General features: G+C 44.8%; 1 long non-coding RNA gene across 2 annotated transcripts in view; it reads left to right on the forward strand.

Annotated features, from left to right (window-relative positions):
• The window catches only part of LOC146036696 (uncharacterized), a 33,637-nt gene extending 25,472 nt beyond the window's left edge, over positions 1-8,165 (forward strand). For both annotated transcript variants that reach the window (XR_014460933.1, XR_014460934.1), the window contains exon 3: positions 7,843-8,165. This is a non-coding gene — a long non-coding RNA (uncharacterized LOC146036696). The remainder of the gene's footprint in view (positions 1-7,842) is intronic.
• The last annotated feature ends 12,606 nt before the right edge of the window (positions 8,166-20,771 follow it).

Genomic DNA, 20,771 nt, shown 5'->3' on the forward strand with positions numbered 1-20,771 from the left:
CACTACATACACACTACACACTACATACCCCCCGTGTTGAAATAAAGTTTGTACCCCCCCAACACTATACACGTGTTGAAACATTACACTTACAGAAACACAAAAATAAAAATGGCATCCCAAATGTCATCCCAGTCATCCAGAAGAATGTATTCAGCGGAGGAGGCATATGCCATGCTTGCCTCTGACTCTGACACAGCCAGTGATGCAAGCGGGGAATTTGAATGATTCGTCTTAAGCTCCTCTTCCTCCTCTAGTGATGAGGGACCCCCTCAAAGACGCCCCCGTAGAGCAGCTGAGACCCCCCCCCAAATGATTGATCCCGTATGGACCCCACCACCAGACAATTTTGAGCCCCAGGTTCCTGAGTTTTTGGCCATCCCAGGAATCCAATTTGATTCAACAGGTCTCAGAGAAATTGACTTTTTCAAATTATTTTTCTCTGATGATTTTATAAATTTAATGGTGGACCAAAGTAATTTATATGCTCTGGAAAATGGACCAATGGGCGCTTGAGGTACCTTGAGGCTGGGGTATTGGCCTTATACCCCAGTCTATCACCGTCTGTCAGCATAAAATCCCAGTCAAAGTAACAGCAAAGTCCGCTCCTCTCCTGCCAACGCGTTTCGACAGAGGACCTGTCTTCTTCAAGCCTTGAAGAAGACAGGTCCTCTGTCGAAACGCGTTGGCAGGAGAGGAGCGGACTTTGCTGTTACTTTGACTGGGATTTTATGCTGACAGACGGTGATAGACTGGGGTATAAGGCCAATACCCCAGCCTCAAGGTACCGTGCTTTGTTCCATCCAGCTTATCCCAGTTATTTTTTGTTTATCCGTTCAGAATAAAATTTGCGTATCTTTGAAAGTGGGCTCTCTTGTTTTTATATATATCCGTATGGAGTTTTGACATCCACATGAGAGTATTCCCACCTTCTGAGAGTGAAAGATACCCTGATGCGTCTGAATTTACGTATACCCTTGTGAGTACGGTACGCATCCAGTTGTCCTTGTAACCGCACGTGAGGTGAACCCCTAAAAAAGAAACCTTTACGGGCACGTCTATACCTCTCTTATAGTGAGTGATGGTACGCTTATGGTTACCCTCATCGTGAACCCCACTTTTTGATTATCAGACCATAACATTTCTGATACATTGTTTTGTATTTTTTCCCCCATATTATCTATACGGGAGAGGAACATCGTTGAATTTGTGTACACTACCCTCCAGCGCCCATTGGTCCATTTTCCAGAGCAAGTTTTCCTACGTTTGGGTTGAGTGGTGACCCATCTTTGTGGATCCGGCTGAAGGAGGGCTTTGCGCCTTGGGACTTATTCTTTTTGTCTTGTCCAAAGTAATTTATATGCCCAGCAGTTTATTGCTCAAAACCCCACGTCATCATTTGCTAGGTGGACCCCTGTAGATGCAGTAGAGATGATGACGTTTTGGGGTCTGGTGTTACATATGGGCATAGTAAAAAAGCCAGAAATTAGGCAATATTGGAGTACAGATGTTCTGTACAGCACCCCACTTTACCGTATGGCCATGACTCGGACTCGTTTTGAGATAATCCTTAAATTTTTACATTACACCGATAATGCACAGTGCCCACCCAGAGATGATCCCACCTTTGACCGGCTATTCAAAGTCAGGCCGGTCATTGATCATTTCAGTGCCAAATTTGCAGAGATGTACATCCCTGAAAAATGTATTTGTATCGACGAGTCCCTTATACATTTTAAAGGAAGGGTTAAATTCCGCCAGTACCTTCCCAGTAAGAGGGCAAGGTATGGCATAAAAATGTATAAACTGTGTGAAAGCACCTCAGGGTACACCCACAGGTTTAGGGTATATGAAGGGAAGGATTCAAGAATTGAACCGCCAGAATGCCCCCCCTCCCTCGTAGGTGTTAGTGGAAAAATTGTCTGGGATTTAGTGCACCCCTTCCTGGATAAAGGTTATCACCTCTATGTGGATAACTTTTACTCTAGCATCCCCCTGTTTAAGGCCCTTGGTTCAAGAGGTACAGCAGCTTGCGGTACTGTGCGCAAGAACCAAAGAGGCCTCCCAAAAACGCACATTGCCCAATTACTGAGAAGGGATGAAAGCAGGGGAATATGCACCGAAAATATGTTGTTGGTCAAATATAAGGACAAGAGGGATGTCCTTATACTGACAACAATTCATGGAGACAGTACCACCTCCATCCCTGTACGAGGTACCAGTACCCACACCTCAAAACCTAATTGTATCCTAGATTACAATAAGTACATGGGCGGAGTGGATCTTTCAGATCAGGTACTGAAGCCGTACAGTCCCCTGCGGAAAACAAAAATCTGGTACAAGAAGCTGGACGTGTATATCATCCAGATGGCACTGTATAACGCTTACGTGCTATTCCATTCTACCAGCCAGAGGGGGACATATATGCACTTTCAAGAGGAAGTCATAAAGGGCCTAATATTTGGGAACCAGCAGGCAGAGGGCCCCAGTACTTCTAGTACTGGCCCCCGTATTGTACCAGGGCAGCATTTTCCTAACGAAATCCCCTCCACTGCAAGAAAGGGCAGGACACAAAAAAGGTGCAAAGTTTGCTATAAAAAGGGAATAAGAAAGGATACTATTTTCCACTGTGAAACTTGCCCCGACAAACCCGGCCTATGTATAAAGGAGTGTTTTAAAATATACCACACATCTATGGATTATTAGGTTCATCATTTCACCGTGCTTCAGGGGTCTTGCTAATGCCACATAGCACCCACCATTCATTCCACCAGAATCTGAGCTGCAAAATCCAAAAATCACTCCTTCCCTTCTGAGTCCTGCCATGCACCCAAATGGTATTTTTTGGTCACATGTGAGGCATTGCCGTACTCGGGAGAAATTGGGGCACAGATTTTGGGGTGCTTTGTCTCCTTCATTCCTTGTGAAAATGACAAATTTGGAGCCAGAACTGCATTTTTGTGTAAAAAATGTAATTTTTCATTTGCACAGCCCAGTTGTATCAAAATTGGTGAAACCCCTGGGGGTTTGAAATGTACACTATACCCCTAGATGAATTCCCTGAGGGGTGTAGTTTGCAAAATGGGGTCACTTGTGGGGGGGTTCCACTGTATTGGTGCTTCGGGGGTCTTGCTAATGCGACATAGCACCCACCAACATTCCACCAGAATCTGAGCTGCAAAATCCAAAAATCACTCCTTCCCTTCTGAGTCCTGTCATGCACCCAAATGGTATTTTTTGGTCACATGTGAGGCATTGCCGTACTCGGGAGAAATTGGGGCACAGATTTTGGGGTGCTTTGTCTCCTTCATTCCTTGTGAAAATGACAAATTTGGAGCCAGAACTGCATTTATGTGTAAAAAAATTAATTTTTCATTTTCACTGCCCAGTTGTACCACAATTGGTGAAACCCCTGGGGGTTTGAAATGTACACTATACCCCTAGATGAATTCCCTGAGGGGTGTAGTTTGCAAAATGGGGTCACTTGTGGGGGGGTTCCTAACTTTTAGCATCTTATGGTGCCTAGAAACCTACATGGTGCCTAAAAAATAATCTCATAAAAAGGAGGCTCCAAAATCAAGTAGGTGCTCCTTCTATTATGAAGCCTGTGGTTTGGTCAACGTGCACACTAGGGCCACATATAGGATATTTATGAAAACAAAATAATTGGGGGAATCAATTTTTAGTCACATTTCTCTAGTAAAATCTACTGTGTTCCTTAGAAAAATGTATTAAAATTGCAAATCTGCAAAAAAAAATGAAATTTTGAAATTTCACCTACACTTTGTTTTAATTCCTGTGAAACACATAAAGGGTTAACAAACTTCCAAAATGCTGTTTTGAATACTGTGAGGGGTGCAGTTTTTGAAATGGCATCATTTATGGGGGTGTCTCACATACAAGTCCCTCAAAGTCACATCAGAACTGAACTGGTCCCTAAAAAAATCAGTGTTTGAAATTTTCTTGAAAATTTGAGAATTTGCTATTCATATTTTAAGCCTCCTAGTGTCCAAAAAAATTAAAAGGATGTTGAAATAATGATGGAAACATAAAGTAGACATATGGTCTATGTTAGTTATTAACTATTTTGAGTGGTATGATTATTTGTCTCACAAGCAGAAAATTTAACATTTTGAAAATTGCTAAATTTTCCATTTTTTTACGACATTTTGGTATTTTTCACAAAAAAACACAGACTGTATCGACCCAAATTTACCACTAACTTGAAGTACAATGTGTCACGAGAAAACATTCTCAAAATCACTGGGATAAGTAAAAGCAAAAAAAAGTTATCCCCACTTAAGTGATACCTGTCAGATTTGAAAAAAAGGGCTCTGTCAGGAAGGCAAAAACAGGCTGCGGCGGGAAGGGGTTAATGAAACCAATAAAAGTCATGTTTTATTATTAAATTCTCTTTTGGTGCACCAACCAAAGACACTTTCTTCTCTGTCCTTCTCAATATATTCATTCTGTTTCTATGGTAGCACACCCTCGCATATCGAAATATTGAATACTAATAGTGCAAAAAAAGGGTCCACCCGCATAATAAGTTTGTGATTTCTGTGCGACTGGCACAGCTCTCCCCAATCTATTTCTTAAATAAACCCTGCACAGTGTAGACTCGGAATATGTCCCTAAATTATATAATTTCTCTTACAATATTTTATGTAAAATGTGCAATTAGAGGTCTCTATTCAGTGCCAAGTAACTCTTTGCACAGCCCTAGTGTGATGAAATACTGTACATGCCTTTATCTAGAATATCTAGTTTCTTAAGAGAACAATGTAGAGTTGCATTTGGACATGACCTTGACCAGTGTCACAATCTCAGTTGATGGACTGTGCATATATCCAGATGTTTCCTTTCAGGCCACTGACACAGAGTTGGCAATGCATTGTGGGCTTTAACATTAACAGTTCTGTATTACCTGGATATATATGTACAGTATTATTGTATGTTCAATTGGCAGGATGAAGTGATGTACGGAAACAATAGTCTTTAAATATAAATCAACCTTATTGTTTAGCTTGGACTATGTAGTATAGAAGCAACATGTTTATATTATATGGTTGCCTATTGTGTTAGATATAACTATAAATGGCTCACACACTGGTAGTACTGTGCACGCAAATGTACTGAATATGCAGCCATGGTGTTCTCATTCTTGTATGATCACACTGTTATGCTATTACCAACATTTGGGTAATAAGGTTAATCTGCAAGACAGTCACACCCACTTCTATCACTTATATATGTCTTCCTCAATAGATAACTCATCATGGAAGATTGATCATCTATCCTCTGCCCTGACATGTCTCCTTACCCAACCCACAGCATACAAACTTTCTTTTTATGGCAATGGTATTTCCGCATTGGAATATACAGCAATCACATTGAGTGCAATGTATATAGCGATCGTGTGGGACCAGTGGCGGATTTAATCTATGGACTGTAGGACTCCAGACCCCCCCCCCCCCTCCCAGTAAATCTGCCACTTCAGTGAGCTCAGCTGAGTCAGTTATATTTTGCGTAAATGTATTGGCTCAGTGGTTTCACTGTGACTGGTATTGATTTCCTATTGGAAGTCCTACCTGTCAGTCACCCGCATGAGAAGAAGTCCCATTTAGAGATGTTCCCTCTCTCCAGGACTGCCAGACCAGGCTACAATAAGCAGAGAGCTGTCTTCCTGATGAAAGCCCTTATCTGCCTGATCATCAGCTCTAACTGGCTTCAATGGGCTGCAGTGGATGCAGCCCTTTTAAGTTGGGGGTGTATGCATGTGCACTGAAGCCACCGCTTGTGCACATGTGCTGGGTCTTAGCACCTGCCAGCTCCATTTTGCAAGTACGTAGACCCGGTAGGAGGTAGGAGCTGCCGCTGTGTGGCACCAAAATCAAAAAGGTCCTGGACACATCATACTTACTAAAGACTGTGGCAACACTAAGGGGGAATTTAAAAGGATGAGAGCTTCAGAAAGTGAGAGACTTGGTAAGAACTCTCTAGTTTTTTGAAAGCGGCAATCATTTACACTGCAAAATCAGTTAATTTGGTAAGAAATCTGGAGATTTCTGGAAATTTCTTACCAAATCTTTCACTTTATGAATATCTCATCCTATTAAATTTCACCCATAGTTTTCCTATATTATGTAATTAGACTGCCCTGACTTTTTTTCAAGGAGAACATCCATTTTCGGTGGGTTTTTTTCTCTGCTATGCTGTGGCTCCCAGCCGCTGGTGCTGATCCCCCTCTAGTGCAGCTATTTCCGGAGTCTTCCCACCACAGCTCACCCAAAGCGATAGTGAGGTATCCCAGATCTGATGGAGAGATATTAGTGTTAACGCATTTCTCCGCCTCTCTTTGTTATCAGCAGCTTCCTCAGGACAAAAAAGTGTGGTATTTTAGTGTAACAGCTGCAAAGTGTTAGAGAAAATCACCCATTGTCACCCAACAGTCACATGATTGAAGCATCACACACCCTATATTAAACCCAATCCTCCATTTTGTGTTTTGTCCTTTAAAAGGTAGCTGGCTTTTTTTGAGGAGAAGTGGTGGTTTGTAGTAGAGAGAGGTAAGTGTGAGCTTGGTGTGCAGTTTGGAGAGGTGTTGCTTAGAGTTGGAGCAGGCATGGCATCTAGGATAGTGTCAAGAGAGAAACAAGGAGAAGTAAGCCCTTTTCAGGCAGCAGCCTGTGTTGGCACAAGGACAGAGGAGGTTGAGGAGGTGCTGGAGAGTGCTACGGAAAACATTGAAGAGGTGGATCTGCTGGATCTGCAAATATAAGGTTAGGCCACAATGTGCAATTTTTCTGTCAAGAAAACTGCAATCTGGTCCATGCCACTGTGCAGTGTTTCCAACACCTGCTGGGTGCCCAGGCATACAGCACCCCCTGCTTCTCGGAAGCAGGTCATGTGAAGGACGGTCCTGGACACAGTCAATGTGGTCAGCTCTTCCCATTGGACATCAGGAACATGAAGAAGAGGTACGGCAACATCATGCACATAATAAAGGCCAACATGGCTGACAAGCGCCATGAGGGTCACAGGACAGGAAGTGGATGAGCTTCTCTGGTCCACTACATGGACAATTAGAAAAGGCTGAAGCAGACAATTCCTATGGAGGTGCTCCCAGGAAGATATGTTGTAGGCACGGACCGTTCAGACTCTCACCCTCATCTGTTGAGTAAATGTGAAAATGTTCCATTTTAACTGTACCAATCTTATGTTGTGTGCTATGTGCGACTTTGTTTGAACACACTAACCACTTGTTTTTCGATGGAAAGGCCATTTGTACATTATGTAAACATCAATTTTGACATGAAAAATGTGCTTTTAAAGAATAATGCCATTGATACATGACTAAATAATGACCACAGCAGATGTGCATCAACATATGGATCCATTGAATTGATAGACATTTATAGATGTGGGCCCAACTACACAAGTGAGTTCTTGGCTGATTTGTGAAGTTGTTTTTAAAATTAAAAGGGCCCCAGAAAATAGATTTAATAATCCATGCTGGCGTGTTTTTTGAAGTCAGTCATCATTTTTAAAGCACTGCATTGGTAAGGGCATGTGGTCCCTGGGTCAACAATGTCTAGGTTAACAGTTACTAGGTTTACCACTAATGGTCTACAATGACTAGGTGTCAACCTTCTGCCAATGTCAACCTATGATATGTCTACCATTTTCAGGTGTCAACCTAGTCACTGTTGACCATTAGTGGTTGACCTTGACATTGTCAACCCACTATACCGTAACCATTTGTAAGTGTTCAAAATGAGTGTAGGTTGTATGTATTTTGCATTATAAGTGTTTCTTATTTTATTTTTCAATCCTTTGCAGGTCCTTTTCATGTGCTGTCAGCACCACCATTGTCCCGTAACCATCGCCATTCAACAGGAGGAAAAGGAGGAGGAGGAGGATGACACCACCATCATCCACACTCCTCTGGATCCTAAGCCCCATGTGCCACTCTCACAGTAGCCACAGCCAAATCCAACCACCACACATGATACTGTTCCCACTGTAGATTAGCTGGCCTTGTCGGAACCTCTTTTGAGAGCAACAGGTGGTGTTTATGGAGTACAAGTCTAGACTGCTGGACTATCTTCTGTTGGTAGTCGGCATCAGTATTGTTGCTGGTGGCATCTGATCCGTGGGATGCATCCCGTGTGTCTCAAGGTGCAATAAGTTGGGGGCCCGGATAGTTCAGTGTACCGGGCCTCAAGATTTCTGTTGCCAGCCCTGATGGGATTGCTGTGGGACTAAGGGGCTCTCTGAGAATTTTTTTTTTATACTACAGGGCTGCCCCTAATCAGTCCAGCTGTGCTGCCCAATGTCACGTATCAGTCCAGCTGTGCTGCCCAATGTCCTGTATCAGTCCAGGGGAGCTGCCCCCCATTTTTTAATTCAAATAAAAAGTGTTTGTTTGTTTTTTGTTTGTTTTTTACTGCAAGGGCTGTTAAGTGTGCCATATCATACCAGTGGTGTTGTATCAGTCCAGGGGTGAGCCAAGTGAGTCATATAATTTCTGGGGCGCTTCTAAATCAGCCGTATAGTTCCTAGGGAGCTGCCCTTTTTATCAAAGGAATAAAAAAAATGTCTCTTTTTTTTAATTGCAGGATTGCTGTCATGTGTGCCGTATAATTCCATGTGTGCCGGCAAGTGTGCTGTATCAGGTCAGGGGTGCCACCATCTGTGCGGTATAATTCCTGGGGTGAGCGCAGTCTGATGTAAAATTCATGGGGTGAGCCGTATGAGTCCAGGGGTGATGCTAAATGTGCCGAATCAGTCCAGGTGTGATGCTACCTGTGCCGTATCCATCATGGGGTGATGCTAAATGTACCATTTAAGTCCAGGGGTGATCCTACCTGTGCCGCATCAGTCCAGGGGTGATGCTACCTGTGCCGTATCAGTCCAGGGGTGATGCTACCTGTGCCGTATCAATCCAGGGGTGATGCTACCTGTGCTGTATCAGTCCAAGAGTGATGGTACCTGTGCTATATCAGGCCAGGGTTGATGCTAGGTGTGCCGTATCAGTCCAGATGTGATGCTAGGCGTGCCGTATCAGACTAGGGGTGATGGTAAGTGTAGTGTCAGTCCAGGAGTGCTGCTAAGTGTGCCATATCAGTCCAGGTGTGCTACTTAGTGTGCCATATCAGTCCAGTGTGCCGTCGACTTGTGTCACTTAGCATAGTTATCCATCTACCTCAGTGCAACCTATTGTCCTATAATCAACAATGGGGCAGATGTATTAAGCCTTAACAAGAGATAAATGCAAGTGTGATAAGGAGAGATAAACATCCAGCCAATCACCTCCTTACTGACTTTTTCAAACACAGGCTGTAACATGGCAGTTGGCAGGTGATTGGCTGGACATTTATCTCTCCTTATCACCCTTGGATTTATCTCTTGTTAAAGCTTAATTCATCTGCCCCATTGTGAGGTGTTCAGGATAGACTGGAAATGAGTGGAAATTTAATGTTATGAAGGTTAATAATAGCGTAGGAGCAACCCCCCCCCCCCAAATTCTGCAATTTAAAAAAAAATACAGACCCAAAACACGAAACCCGAAACACTGAAGGGTGGTGTTTTGGAACAGATCCAGATCGAAAACACATTTCACGAAACACTAAAAGTGGTCAGTGCACATGCCTAGTTTCAAGTAAGATGCTTCATATGATACGTGTGACCATAATTAATATTTACTTAGATTTTAGAGAGTTTGTGAAGGTAACACCTATAAGCTTGGTGTTAAAGTGTTATTTCTGTTCCAAATACATAACGCAAACATCCCAACTGTCCTGATTTTCACATCCCTTTTTTTGTCGGTCTCGGAGCAGGCTGCGTAGTAACACAGTGGGGGGCAGTTGGGAGTTCGCCCTGCTACCCGCTGCCCTGTTCGCATGCACACAGTGTCTATTCACTGCAGAAAGAGAATGGGGTCAGCTCACACAGCGCTGGCCATGCCTCCAACAGCGGTGAAAACAGGGGGACATGGCATCGCGGGAGCACCGTGGACACAGATCACGCCCCCTGAACAGGAGGCCACACCCCCTAAGGCACACTCCTGTATCCCTCCTTCACTGCCACCAATGTTGAGAGGTACGATAACAGCTTAAAATTGTGGGTAAGATACAATCGGTGAATGCTACACTATTAAGGGAGTCAGGGAGATTGCGTCTAATTTGGCAAATATGCTGACAATATAGAACATACAGTAGATGCACAATGTGTTGTCAGCGGCAGTGCAAGGCACCTCAGCGCCCCAGGCAGGGCGTCCCACAAGGGGGGGGGGGGGCGGGTGCGGCCGTCGGCCAGTTGCTCCACGGGGCAGCGCCTATTTTGCCGCCACTCACTTGCTCCGGCACATGGTCCACCGGGTGGGGGGGGGGCACCGGAGCAAGTCAGCAGTGGTGCGGGTGAGTGATGGGGCTCAAATGGCTTTACGGGGGGTGCAGGTGCCATTCACCTTGCTTCACACCGCTGACCTGCTCCCAAGTGCCGCCCTCCAGTGGCTGGTGCCACAGGCAAATGCCTAAAGTTACCTAGTGGTGGCGCTGGCCCTGTGTGTTGTAGCAAGGTGGATTATTTGCACCAGTGTTGGGTAGGTGCAAAATATATGCTTTGTACGTAATGCTGATCCACTATTCCAAGTGCAATCTATTAGGCAGCTAAATGTAAGTGGGTTTTAGTCAAGGATTATTCCCTCTCTGCTACATGTGGTGGTAGTACTTAAAAAAGGTGTTGCTCATAAATTAACTAGGCCTTTACATTTTATGTTCAGGGATTCTCTATTTTGCACCTACACATAACACGTAAGGAGTAAATAGTTTCTTGAAAGAGACATAGAACAAAAATTTCTGTGATTCCAGACTCCAAGTCCCTGACTTAAAATAGCTTTAATTGTGACAAGCACTTCCCTCTGCCATAGCTGTCTGTTCTTATCTCTGCTACAAGAAGAAAAGCCAGGCAGACACTTCAACAAAGAGCATTGGACATGATGCATTTGAACTTTATCCAACTAGTGAGAGAAACCAGTGTGCAGCTGAGGTAATAGTTAGGGAAATCTTAAAGCATTCCTCATGAAGAACTCTACTCTGACAACCCTTATGGATTAGAACACTTCAGCTTCATAATTCTGCAATATCGGAGAAAATATGTGGTTTTGTATTGAATTATTCTTGAAAAAGAGGCTAATGGTGCGTCTCTTAGATAGAAGAGGTGTGGAACAGGGATCCTAACATTCTTTAGTGACTGACAGAACCAAGCTGTTTCTTTAAATCTTACATATTCTGACAGACAAGACATGAAGATACTGTATGTATCTACACCACTCAACTACTGTAACTTATCATGTTAGGTAACAAAAAATAGATATATAGATACAGTGGTGGATCTTACCTCTATGGAGGATGGGGGCTGCAACGATGTGCCCCCCCCCCCCCCCCCCCCCGCTGCTGCCGTGCTCCCTGCTTCTGCCGCTGCAAATGACTTCCGGCTGCCGGCCCCCTACACGGGGCCAGCGGATGTGCAGTAGCTTCTTACATACTGGGCATTCGCCGGCCCCAGCCTCTATGGGCTGCTTTTGCAGCAGCCCCCGGAGCCGTATTCAGGGTCCTGGGTGCAGCGCATGTACAGTATTGTCCGTGGTACTGCACATGAGCAAAACACACCTCCCAATGGGACTGCCTTGAGTGACTAGCAGGTCGGACTACCAATAGGAAATACCTGGGGGGGGGCTGCAGCCCTGCAGCCCATAGGTAAAAATGATGGATGATGGATGAGCTCTATGTTTGACCTAGTGTGTAGTGTTAAGGACAGTGTTATTGTGTTATCCTATTCTATAGACTTTTTAACACAAAAATATTGAGAAGTTTATTATTGCGGAAAAAAAAGTTATTTTTCAACACAGAGTAGAAGACATGATTTGATACAAGGGCGTAACTACCATAGGTGCAAGGGGTGCAGCTGCTATAGGGCCCAGAGCTGAAGGGGGCCCATCTTTACTGTCTAAGTAATATGTTTTACATGGATTTATCACCATCAGTTGCTAAATAGGGGGCCCTTACAAACTTTTGCTATGGGGCCTACGAATATCTAGTTACGCCTCTGAGGTATATTCAAAAAAGAGTGCTGCTGTGCCCATGCAGGGACTATTTGTGAACTGCACGAATATACTTCCAATATCCCCTTGAGTTCTACCCCTTCTGTCCTCTTCCATGTCACCTGTTGCCTTTCTGCAATTTTCTCTTGGATGTTCCACTGCTATGGGGTACATTTAGGGTGTTTTATTGTGGGGGAAGAGGAGTGGCCACACAATAGTACCCCTAGTTCAAATGACCCCCATGCAGTAGTGCCTCTTAATCTTATTATTCTGCATAATAGTGTCCATTCAGTGGCATAACTATAGCACTGCAGCCCCTGCGGTCGCATGGGGGGGGGGGGGCGCTGTGCATGTGGGGGCGCCGGGGGGCTGCGATTCTATAGTAATGCCCCCGCCCCCCCATCCCCCGCAGGCTTACCTATCTGCGCCTCCCTGCTCCCCTCCTGGCTTCAATCAATTCTATGGAGACGGACCACGATAAAATGGCAGACAGTTCTCTGAAACTGTCTGCGGTATGGGGGCGGCCATTTTATCGTGGTCCGTCTGCATAGAATTAGCCGGGACGTGGTGGGGGGCACCGGCGGCTGGGGGGGCACCGGCGGCCAGGGGGAGGCACCCCCCCCCCCATTAACGGCGGGGGGCGCCCCAAACCAAGCTACGCCACTGTGTCCATTATTGCCATTACACCACCCAGTAGTCCCCTTATTCACATTACACCACTCAGTAGTCCCCTTATTCACATTACACCACTCAGTAGTCCCCTTATTCACATTACACCTGTCTTCTGTATCTACCGCCAAACCTTTTGTTCCTCCAATCCTGTAATTTCCATCTTATCAATATTAACAGAATCTGTCCCTTTGACAGCTGTTTTTACTTGCTACTTTTGGACTCATGACCCAAAAATGAGCTTTCAAGAATGATTATCAGATAATTTTAGACATAGTTTATATATACTATTTTTTCTTAATAAACTTTAAAGTACTTCACTAAAGTTCTTGAACAGCATACAACTGTGCAGCAGTAAGGGGTTCACTGCCCCTGATTGAGTACAAGTCATTTGTAAACTGCAACTTGTCAGGCTTGACTACGGACAGTTCTCAGTGGCTGAAATGTTTGCATTGGCTGAGTATATCGGGAATTGATCCAATTCTTTTGTTTAATATAGGGTTAAATTAACCTAGATATTAGTGAGCCAGACAGAATGTGTGAGTGTTTTTATACCGCCATTGTATTTGTCAATTATTTTCTTTTTAACTTCACATGAGAGGATACCTGCTGTGTCCTTCAATAGGTTTACAAAGAGGAAATTCACAGGTTACTGGAAGAAACGATTGCTATTAATAGTGTTTAATACACGGCAACTTCTATTTTAAGTACTCCCCTTTTCTTGTTAATCGAGTGGTTAAATAAGCGCAAACAAACTTCTAGGTAGTAAGATCAGATGAACCTCACACAAGGGTTAGGTAGTTAAACAGTTAATATTTTTTGGGGCAGGAACCAGTTAGGCTAGAGGGAGTGTTTAGGGAGGAGCTATAAGCCATTTTATGTAAAGAAGGAATAGAATCTGCCTCTTTTTCATTGGATTCCTCCAGAGAAGCTCACATTGCTGGTGCTCTGAGTAACTTACTTATCCTTATATTGTGTCTAGCTTTCTATATCACCTTATCTTATTACTGTATTTCTGTCCTATCCCTTTTTCCTGTCTCTGTTTCCTAACATATTGATTGCTATGGCCCACGCAGAGAGCCTCCCCAACCTCCAGCGAGGCGACAACCTTGCTGGAGGTTACTAACCGGCATCGCCAACCGGCATCCTGCCCAGCTGTAATGCTCCCTCCTGCTCCTGGTGGTAGGAATTGTAGGGCGACAGGTTCGGCAAGATGTTGACCTCAAAATATATGTTGGGGGAGATCAATATGTATTGTGTCAAATGGTGCTGTGTGCTACAATTGTAGTTATGCAGTGCAAGGATGCAATGTGTGTTTTACCTGCTTGTTGATTTGGCTGCTGCCTGCTCTCAAGCAGTTTCAGTATTTCAACCATTTTGGCCTTTTTGGGGGGTTGGGAAGTGGAATCAAGCTTCTCTGCGCATCGCATGCACTGACACCACTTGTGATAAAGATGTTGTGTAGTGGAGGCATTCTACAAAGTTTTATTTAGTCAGGATGACCTCAGATCAGGAACTTCCAGAGAGCAAACAATCACAACCCTGTCATTTACTAACAGTTAACTACTCCCTAGTCACCGGCCACTAACCAGCATCGGTCATATAGACAAATGATCTAGACAGGCCTTATATAACCTTTACTCCTCCTTCCTCTCCCAGACTGACAGGTAAACGACACTCCCATCATGCCTTTAAAAGGAAGCTCTTCACTAGGTTGATCAATCAGGCTGCCAAGCTATATATATATATCCGGTGGGAGAAAGAAGGCACTCCAGGGACTTATAAAGATGAAAAAAGTATATTTCACTACAAAAAACGGCCAACGTTTGGTGCTACAGCGCCCCTTTGTCAAGGCATACAAGTGGATAAAAATACAATCCTCGATTGCCCCGTTTCTCCAGGGCCTTTGTTCCAGAAGAGAGAGTGTTGGTCCGTTTTTTCACTATATATATATATATATTTATATATATGGCAAGAGATTATAAGACCATGCGCTAAATATAGTCCTTATCACCAGTTGACATAGAACCCTTTCAGGGGATCCAGGCCCAAAAACCAGGGTTTTTCTCAATTGGAGACCTCTGGAGACCTCTGGAACCCACAGAGGTAGAAGATCTAGGAGAAAGTGTAGAAAATGCGCTTCATGGTGCATTAAACGAGAATAATTTAATAAGAGAGAGACAGTCTCCAAGGTATCAGAATCAGAATCATCTTTATTGGCCAGGTATACTTGCGTATGCTTGGAATTTTTTGTGGTAACAGTGCAGCATCAAGCAGGGAACACAAGGGGGGTGGGAAGAGAGGCATAAACATACATCAAATACATTTCACATACTGTATATCTAGAACAGTTCGAGTTAGTATTTAGTATTTGGTACGTTCAATACTGTTTAGTTGGTGGACAGCTATTTGGGAAGAAGCCTTTTGTAGTTCTTGTCGTCTTTGCTGGGATGGGCCTAAAACGTCTGCCTGACGGAAGGGGTTCAAACAGGTTGTGGCCAGGGTGTAGCTTGTCCGCCAAGATCTTTCCTGCACGCTTATTGACCCTGGCTAGGTATAGTTCTTGGACCGTGGGGAGGACCACCCCGATGATCTTTTCTGCCATCCTCACCACTCTTTGCAACCTTCGTCTGTCATTCTCGTTTGCTCCTGATTGTGATCGAGGAGCAAAGGATAGACAGTGTATGGCAGTGTAGAAGATGAGCAGCAGCTCCTGCGGGATGTTGAATTTCTTGAGTTGCCTCAGGAAGAACAACCGCTGCTGAGCCTTCTTGACAGTTGTAATGATGTTGGGACCCCATTTGAGGTCGCAGGAAATCTTTGTTTCTAGGAATTTGAAGGACTCGACCCTCGACACTACTCTGTCAGATATTATGAGTGGGTGCATGGCATTTGGTTTCCTTCTGAAGTCCACCACCATCTCCACCGTTTTGAGGGGGTTGAGGTCAAGGTTGTTTCCGCTACACCTTTTAGTTAGCCGATCCACCTCCCGTCTGTATGCCGACTCGTTTCCATCCATGATTAGGCCGATTTGTCATCTGCAAATTTTATCATTTTTACTGACTGTTCTGCTGAGGTGCAGTCGTTTGTGTAGAGGGAGAAGAGCAGGCGGGAGAGGACACATCCTTGAGGGGCACCGGTGCTAATTGTGCATGTGTTTGACATGAATGCGCCTGCTTTCACCGCCTGTTTCCTTTCAGTCAGGAAGTCAGTGACCCAGGAGCATGTAGGTTCTGGGACTCCTAGTGAATGGAGTTTTGGCTCCAGGATGTGAGGGATGATAGTGTTGAATGCCGAGCTGAAATCAACAAATAGTATCCTTGCATAGGTGCCTGGACTGTCCAGGTGCTGTAGAATGTGGTGCAGCCCTAGGTTGACTGCATCCTCGACACTTCTGTTTGATCGGTAGGCAAACTGCAGGGGGCCGAGGTGAGCATTTGTCACAACTCTCAGGTGTTTCAGCACCATATGTTCAAGCACTTTCATGACCACCGATGTTAGTGCAATCGGCCTGTAGTCATTGAGGTCTTTCCCAGTTGAGCTCTTGCGAACCGGGACGATAATTGAACCTTTGAAGCAGGTGGGGACCTTGCACATTTCTAGTGAAGTGTTGAAAATCCTGGTAAAGATAGAGGCGAGCTGTGTTGCACAGGTCTTGAGGGCAGATGGAGACACTCCGTCTGGGCCTCCAGCTTTCCTAGGGTTGACTCTTTTGAACATTCCTTCTACCTCTGTTTGGTCCACCCGGAGAGTCTGGGGGCCCACGAGGGGCGGCGGTATGCATCCTATGACCTTTTCATACCCCCACTATCCACGTTGGCGTTGATTTTATAAAGTGTGGCGAGCGCAGCGAGCCACCGAGCCGGAAGCGTGGCGAGCGTAGCGAGCCCCGCGAGGACAGACAGAATGTGTGAGTGTTTTTATACCGCCATTGTATTTGTCAATTATTTTCTTTTTAACTTCACATGAGAGGATACCTGCTGTGTCCTTCAATAGGTTTACAAAGAGGAAATTCACAGGTTACTGGAAGAAACGATTGCTATTAATAGTGTTTAATACACGGCAACTTCTATTTTAAGTACTCCCCTTTTCTTGTTAATCGAGTGGTTAAATAAGCGCAAACAAACTTCTAGGTAGTAAGATCAGATGAACCTCACACAAGGGTTAGGTAGTTAAACAGTTAATATTTTTTGGGGCAGGAACCAGTTAGGCTAGAGGGAGTGTTTAGGGAGGAGCTATAAGCCATTTTATGTAAAGAAGGAATAGAATCTGCCTCTTTTTCATTGGATTCCTCCAGAGAAGCTCACATTGCTGGTGCTCTGAGTAACTTACTTATCCTTATATTGTGTCTAGCTTTCTATATCACCTTATCTTATTACTGTATTTCTGTCCTATCCCTTTTTCCTGTCTCTGTTTCCTAACATATTGATTGCTATGGCCCACGCAGAGAGCCTCCCCAACCTCCAGCGAGGCGACAACCTTGCTGGAGGTTACTAACCGGCATCGCCAACCGGCATCCTGCCCAGCTGTAATGCTCCCTCCTGCTCCTGGTGGTAGGAATTGTAGGGCGACAGGTTCGGCAAGATGTTGACCTCAAAATATATGTAGGGGGAGATCAATATGTATTGTGTCAAATGGTGCTGTGTGCTACAATTGTAGTTATGCAGTGCAAGGATGCAATGTGTGTTTTACCTGCTTGTTGATTTGGCTGCTGCCTGCTCTCAAGCAGTTTCAGTATTTCAACCATTTTGGCCTTTTTGGGGGGTTGGGAAGTGGAATCAAGCTTCTCTGCGCATCGCATGCACTGACACCACTTGTGATAAAGATGTTGTGTAGTGGAGGCATTCTACAAAGTTTTATTTAGTCAGGATGACCTCAGATCAGGAACTTCCAGAGAGCAAACAATCACAACCCTGTCATTTACTAACAGTTAACTACTCCCTAGTCACCGGCCACTAACCAGCATCGGTCATATAGACAAATGATCTAGACAGGCCTTATATAACCTTTACTCCTCCTTCCTCTCCCAGACTGACAGGTAAACGACACTCCCATCATGCCTTTAAAAGGAAGCTCTTCACTAGGTTGATCAATCAGGCTGCCAAGCTATATATATATATCCGGTGGGAGAAAGAAGGCACTCCAGGGACTTATAAAGATGAAAAAAGTATATTTCACTACAAAAAACGGCCAACGTTTGGTGCTACAGCGCCCCTTTGTCAAGGCATACAAGTGGATAAAAATACAATCCTCGATTGCCCCGGTTCCTCCAGGGCCTTTGTTCCAGAAGAGAGAGTGTTGGTCCGTTTTTTCACTATATATATATATATTTATATATATGGCAAGAGATTATAAGACCATGCGCTAAATATAGTCCTTATCACCAGTTGACATAGAACCCTTTCAGGGGATCCAGGCCCAAAAACCAGGGTTTTTCTCAATTGGAGACCTCTGGAGACCTCTGGAACCCACAGAGGTAGAAGATCTAGGAGAAAGTGTAGAAAATGCGCTTCATGGTGCATTAAACGAGAATAATTTAATAAGAGAGAGACAGTCTCCAAGGTATCAGAATCAGAATCATCTTTATTGGCCAGGTATACTTGCGTATGCTTGGAATTTTTTGTGGTAACAGTGCAGCATCAAGCAGGGAACACAAGGGGGGTGGGAAGAGAGGCATAAACATACATCAAATACATTTCACATACTGTATATCTAGAACAGTTCGAGTTAGTATTTAGTATTTGGTACGTTCAATACTGTTTAGTTGGTGGACAGCTATTTGGGAAGAAGCCTTTTGTAGTTCTTGTCGTCTTTGCTGGGATGGGCCTAAAACGTCTGCCTGACGGAAGGGGTTCAAACAGGTTGTGGCCAGGGTGTAGCTTGTCCGCCAAGATCTTTCCTGCACGCTTATTGACCCTGGCTAGGTATAGTTCTTGGACCGTGGGGAGGACCACCCCGATGATCTTTTCTGCCATCCTCACCACTCTTTGCAACCTTCGTCTGTCATTCTCGTTTGCTCCTGATTGTGATCGAGGAGCAAAGGATAGACAGTGTATGGCAGTGTAGAAGATGAGCAGCAGCTCCTGCGGGATGTTGAATTTCTTGAGTTGCCTCAGGAAGAACAACCGCTGCTGAGCCTTCTTGACAGTTGTAATGATGTTGGGACCCCATTTGAGGTCGCAGGAAATCTTTGTTTCTAGGAATTTGAAGGACTCGACCCTCGACACTACTCTGTCAGATATTATGAGTGGGTGCATGGCATTTGGTTTCCTTCTGAAGTCCACCACCATCTCCACCGTTTTGAGGGGGTTGAGGTCAAGGTTGTTTCCGCTACACCTTTTAGTTAGCCGATCCACCTCCCGTCTGTATGCCGACTCGTTTCCATCCATGATTAGGCCGATTTGTCATCTGCAAATTTTATCATTTTTACTGACTGTTCTGCTGAGGTGCAGTCGTTTGTGTAGAGGGAGAAGAGCAGGCGGGAGAGGACACATCCTTGAGGGGCACCGGTGCTAATTGTGCATGTGTTTGACATGAATGCGCCTGCTTTCACCGCCTGTTTCCTTTCAGTCAGGAAGTCAGTGACCCAGGAGCATGTAGGTTCTGGGACTCCTAGTGAATGGAGTTTTGGCTCCAGGATGTGAGGGATGATAGTGTTGAATGCCGAGCTGAAATCAACAAATAGTATCCTTGCATAGGTGCCTGGACTGTCCAGGTGCTGTAGAATGTGGTGCAGCCCTAGGTTGACTGCATCCTCGACACTTCTGTTTGATCGGTAGGCAAACTGCAGGGGGCCGAGGTGAGCATTTGTCACAACTCTCAGGTGTTTCAGCACCATATGTTCAAGCACTTTCATGACCACCGATGTTAGTGCAATCGGCCTGTAGTCATTGAGGTCTTTCCCAGTTGAGCTCTTGCGAACCGGGACGATAATTGAACCTTTGAAGCAGGTGGGGACCTTGCACATTTCTAGTGAAGTGTTGAAAATCCTGGTAAAGATAGGGGCGAGCTGTGTTGCACAGGTCTTGAGGGCAGATGGAGACACTCCGTCTGGGCCTCCAGCTTTCCTAGGGTTGACTCTTTTGAACATTCCTTCTACCTCTGTTTGGTCCACCCGGAGAGTCTGGGGGCCCACGAGGGGCGGCGGTATGCATCCTATGACCTTTTCATACCCCCACTATCCACGTTGGCGTTGATTTTATAAAGTGTGGCGAGCGCAGCGAGCCACCGAGCCGGAAGCGTGGCGAGCGTAGCGAGCCCCGCGAGGACAGACAGAATGTGTGAGTGTTTTTATACCGCCATTGTATTTGTCAATTATTTTCTTTTTAACTTCACATGAGAGGATACCTGCTGTGTCCTTCAATAGGTTTACAAAGAGGAAATTCACAGGTTACTGGAAGAAACGATTGCTATTAATAGTGTTTAATACACGGCAACTTCTATTTTAAGTACTCCCCTTTTCTTGTTAATCGAGTGGTTAAATAAGCGCAAACAAACTTCTAGGTAGTAAGATCAGATGAACCTCACACAAGGGTTAGGTAGTTAAACAGTTAATATTTTTTGGGGCAGGAACCAGTTAGGCTAGAGGGAGTGTTTAGGGAGGAGCTATAAGCCATTTTATGTAAAGAAGGAATAGAATCTGCCTCTTTTTCATTGGATTCCTCCAGAGAAGCTCACATTGCTGGTGCTCTGAGTAACTTACTTATCCTTATATTGTGTCTAGCTTTCTATATCACCTTATCTTATTACTGTATTTCTGTCCTATCCCTTTTTCCTGTCTCTGTTTCCTAACATATTGATTGCTATGGCCCACGCAGAGAGCCTCCCCAACCTCCAGCGAGGCGACAACCTTGCTGGAGGTTACTAACCGGCATCGCCAACCGGCATCCTGCCCAGCTGTAATGCTCCCTCCTGCTCCTGGTGGTAGGAATTGTAGGGCGACAGGTTCGGCAAGATGTTGACCTCAAAATATATGTAGGGGGAGATCAATATGTAT

This window comes from Crinia signifera, chromosome 9, assembly GCF_055691185.1.
Source record: "Crinia signifera chromosome 9, ASM5569118v1, whole genome shotgun sequence".
In the NCBI taxonomy this organism is placed as follows: Eukaryota; Metazoa; Chordata; class Amphibia; order Anura; family Myobatrachidae; genus Crinia; species Crinia signifera.